The following is a 5,383-nucleotide window of genomic DNA, read 5'->3' as shown; positions in this document are numbered from 1 at the left end:
AAAACAAAGGTGTTCACTTGAGTCATGAATCTTTTGACAAAATCTTTTGACAAAATCGAAAGAAACACTTGCGATTAGATAGATAGATAGATGGATAGATAGATAGATAAGTCAGCACTTTTAAAAATATGGTAAACGATTATAAGTAATAAATAATGAATAAATGGATCCTTTCTTGAAAACAAACACAGTCATATTTAAATTCTCTCTACTAAACAAATATCCTATATCCTTAAAGCCTAACAAACGTGTTAAATGTTTTTCTTCCTTAAACAGCAAAGCCAAGGTTTTACATATTACATTATTTAATTGAAAAAGTGCAGTGCTTTTATTATTTAAAGTATTTAAAATAGGCTCTATTCTGACAAACTAAGGCATCAAAATGCACCTGTTTGTTATATTTTATTTATTTATTTATTTTTAAATGGAGTTACTTTCCAGACGGTTAACCGGTACTTTGTACGTACTTTGTCTGTACTTTGTCTGTACGCTGTGTGGGCCGAAGGTCTGGCTAACGGCGGTTTAAGCTAACTACAAGCTAACGTTAGCTAACTACGAGTTAACGTTATCTAACATTACAGACTTCTGTAACCCGGAGCTGCCACCACAGTATTCAAGACACACATTTTGACCCAGTATTTATGCCTAATATTAAATACTAAAGGTCTTATACCACTAACTATAGTGTAACCTTGTAGGTTTAGCAATAACACCTTATATTTGGTACAGAGTAGTAGCATGGTCATTATGCGAACAGCTCTTTTAAGGAAAAGATTAATCAATCAATTATAATAATTCATATCAATTAAATGTTTAATCTGGTTAAGGAAGTCATATTTGGCTCACAGGAATCCGTGAAATAGCCACGGATTCGCTTAACTCAAAATTCGTGGAATAGCCACGGAATCACTCAAATTTCTGTGAAACTGACACGGATTTCGCTACAATGCAAGTTAATGACAGTCATATCCCGTGGCTATTCCATGGATATTTGTTCCTATTGGTTTGTTCCAAGTCACATGACTTTCAAGGTCCCGGCGGTCAGAACAAAAAACATGGCGGACAGTTCTTTCATTTTTAGTGAAAAAATCAATATTTTGACTTAGTTTCTGCATAAAAATGGATTTTGATTACATTTCTATCGAGAAATATATGTTTTCTTTTCTAAATATTCACTCAGTGAATGTACATAATCACTTTGTGATGAAGATCTCGCCAGAAAAATATGACATTGACAATATGATATTAACTTGCGTTGTAGCGAAATCCGTGTCAGTTTCACGAATTTGAGTGATTCCACGTGGCTATTCCACGGATTTTGAGGTAAGCGAATCCGTGGCTATTTCACCAGAATTCGATTAAGCAACAAATCATATTTAAACTCGTCACTTGAACAGCTGTGAGCTGATCTTGTGGTTGTACTTCTCCCACATGTGAAGAGCTCGCGCCAGCACTGGGCTAATCGCCCGGCAACTATTCTGTAAGCTCGTGTTGAAGGTGTGAATGTGCTGCCATCTCACCACGCCCGTCATCTGCAGGCTCTTGTCAAACATCACCAGAGTAAAAACACATGAAGGAACCTTTGACACCAATAGTTGGATAGCTTTCAGAAAAGGCCTATTCATCCAGATTCGTTCTGCGTTGGGGTTTGTGGTAACGAGGCCTCGGAAAAGAGGAACAACAAGTATGAGATCATTGTTCTCTGGGAACTACTGTGCTCTTTGTTATGTAGTTACTGTTAAATTTCAACATTTTTACATGTAGTCATGCCCAGCGATCACGTTGGTGAAATGAAGGAAAGCACCTTAAACACATAAACTATAAAGGTTCCATGTGGAGTTTTCTGGTAAACAGACAAAAAGTCACCTTGATGTCTAAAACAACAGCACTACTAATGGTCAAAAACTCCACAGGGTACTGTGAAGTCCCTTAGTTAACCCTTTATCAGGCAAAGAACTATATTTGGTAATTAGAGTCTGGTAATATTTTGAGAAAAATTGCAAATTTACTAGATTAAAGTGGCAAACCTACAAGAAAAAAGTCGCAGATTTACGAGAAAAAGTGGAAAAAAGCAACTTTTTTTCTCCCAGATTCACCACTTTAAATCACATAAATCTACCCTTTTTTTCTCGTAGATTTGACGCTTTAATCTTGTAAACTTTTTTCCTCAAAACATTATTTTCGTATGTTTTTTTACACATTCTGGCAGTATGTAACATCCTAAAAAAGTTGCTTTTTCCCCACTTTTTCTCGTAAATCTGCGACTTTTTTTCTTGTAGATTTGCCACTTTAATCTAGTAAATTTGCAACTTTTTTCTCAAAATATTACCTGAAGCTACCAAATATAGTTCTTTGCCTGATAAAGGGTTGAAGGAATAGTTCAGATTTTGGAGTGGGGCTGTATGAGGCACTCTCAGTGAAGAGAGCTAAAAGCAGCCAGACTCCATTGACAAAACCAGGAATTTTATATCTCAGAACACAGGAGTTGCTGGTCTACCGCTGCTTCGATTGGTTCGTTTTTTTTTGTGGTATTTGGTGACTTTGGTGAATCCAAACTAACCCTTTTAGGGCCTTTTAACCACACAAAGTTTAGTCCATTTCATTCGAACTCTGATGAACTCAACATGGTTTAACCCTTTATCAGGCAAAGAACTATATTTGGTAACTTTAGGTAATATTTCGAGAAAAAAAGTTACAAATTTACTAGATTAAAATGGCAAATCTTCAAGAAAAAAAGTCACAGATTTAAGAAATTTAACGTGGCAAATTGGCGTAAAAAAAGTTGCAGATTTACGAGAAAAAAGTGGGAAAAAAGCAACTTTTTTCTCACAGATTCACCTCTTTAAATCTCATAAATCTGCACATTTTTCTCTCGTAGATTTGCCACTTTAATTTTGTAAATTTTTTCTCAAAATATTATTTTTGTATGTTTTTTTCACACATTCTGGCAGTATGTAATATCCTCCAATATTCTCTAGGGTTGAAATTTGGAATTTGAAAGTATTTCAATGAGCGCCCTATTAAGGGTTAAAATGGTGAATCTGGGAGAAAAAAAGTTGCTTTTTCCCCACTTTTTTTTCGTAAAACTGCGACTTTTTTCGCACAGATTTGCCACTTTAAATCTCTTAAATCTGCGACTTTTTTTCTTGTAGATTTGCCACTTTAATCTAGTAAATTTGCAACTTTTTTCTCGAAATATTACCTGAAGTTACCAAATATAGTTCTTCGCCTGATAAAGGGTTAACAACACAAAGTTTAGTCCATTTCATTTGAACTCTGATGAACTCAACGTGGTTTAAGGCACATAGTAACACAAACAAAGTAACCAATCAAGGCAGCAGTAGACCAGCAACTCCCTTGTTCTGCAAGGTGAAATTACTGTTGTTGTCAATGGAGTCCAGTGGCTTTGAAAAGGCACGGGGGAAAACACAAATGAACCTTGGTTGGTCAATCAACAGATGGAGAGAACAGCAGGATTTGAAAATATTAAGAACTGATCCTGATTTGGCCGTCTCCCTCCTAAACAGCTTAGTAATACGTTTATTTTATTTATGAAAAAGATGTGGTGGTGCTCATGGAAACACTAATGCTTTTATCCACAGGGGCCGCCACAATCAACACAAAATGAAAGTCCTTTAGGTTGCATTAAGTTAATTTTTCTGACCATACTTCAATGTTTTAATGAAGTAACATTTTTAATCCATTACTCCTACCCGTAATGGGGTATTGTTGGAACCTGGTCTCACAGGAATCCGTGAAATAGCCACAGATTCGCTTAACTCAAAATCTGTGGAATAGCCACGGAATCACTCAAATTTCTGTGAAACTGACAGGGATTTCGCTACAATGTAAGTTAATGACAGTCATATCCCGTGGCTATTCCATGGGTATTTTTTCCTATTGGTTTGTTCCAAGTCATGTGACTTTTTAGGTTCTGGCGGTCATAACAAAAAACATGGCGGACAGTTCTCTCATTTTTAGTGAAAAAAATCAATATTTTGACTTAGTTTCTGCATAAAAATGGATTTTGATCACATTTCTATCGAGAAATATATGTTTTATTTTCTAAATCTTCACTCAGTGAATGTACATAATCACTTTGTATGTTGGAATAGCCACGGGATTTTCGAGGACTTTCATTAACTTCCATTGTAGCTAAATCCGTGTCAGTTTCACGGAAATTTGAGTGATTCCGTGGCTATTCCACGGATTTTGAGTTAAGCGAATCTGTGGCTATTTCACAGATTCCTGTGAGACCATCTTGTATTATTGTGTTTCTGTATTGCTCCTTTTACTAGAGTTAAGGATCTGCATACTTCTTCCACCACTGCCTCTGTGGTTTCAGGTAACCTCAGGTGAAATCTGTTGCTTATTGTTTTCATCCCGTTAAGATCAGCAGACAGATCAGGTTGTTGCCATCCTTCAGTCGGGTGACGGGAAGCTAAAATAGGGCATGCTACTATCATGTGGTTTGCTACCCACCAAAATAACAAGCTAAACTTGACTTACATTTAACTTCCCTCTCTGCTTCTGCTAACAGTGTTTCCTTGTCCTGCAGGCTGAGTGTACATTCAAACACACGCACATTTCTGTGACTCACTCTGGTTGTTTTTGTCTTAATTGTCTGCTTTGGGGATTTTTACAGTTTCAGCATGTCTCATTTATCGCATGCATCAACTTTGTATAAATGTCCTCTGTTTAAGGACTAATCACCAGTTTGTGCTGTTGTTGTTGTGGCCTCTTGTTGCTGCGGTAGGCTCCCCTGCTGCAGCTGCAGAGCCGTTACTCAGTTTCTAAATATGTCATCTTTAGTTTTCTTTCACTTCCACACTGTAGGTAACTACACATATTGCGCTCATTTGAGAGCAATTGGCTTGACAACAAGTTAAAGTATAAAAACAACAAAAAAACACTGACATGAAGCTGCTGTGTTGCCTGATAGAGATCTTTCCTACTTCTTTACTTCAACTTTCTGCTGAAGTTGAAAACTGATGTCCGTGCAGTAGAAATGTTGTAATACAGTGACACTGCAGCAAGAAATGGCAAGTTTTTAAAATATCTTACTGCAGATCCTTTAACAAGTAATATGAAGTCGATTATTTGATCACTTCATAAAATAAATCAGCTCTATTAAGAAATATTCACAAAAAAACCCTGTTTCTTTTCATCTTTTTATTGAGTTGTGATGATATTTTCATGAACTGTTTTTCTTTAGTAAGTTCAGTGAGTTCAGTTTACCACAGAGTGTTTGTAGCACGCAATGCTGAAAAAATGCAATTATTTCTCATACTAGACTGTGTGCAAACGAGAGGACTAAAAACAGGGTTTGTCTCTTCAGTTTCTTTGTGGCCACATGACTTCCTCTCAGCTTCTGCACTTCACT

The sequence above is a fragment of the Centropristis striata genome, chromosome 12, assembly GCF_030273125.1.
Source record: "Centropristis striata isolate RG_2023a ecotype Rhode Island chromosome 12, C.striata_1.0, whole genome shotgun sequence".
NCBI classification, from domain to species: Eukaryota; Metazoa; Chordata; class Actinopteri; order Perciformes; family Serranidae; genus Centropristis; species Centropristis striata.
This window is presented reverse-complemented; position numbering follows the sequence as displayed.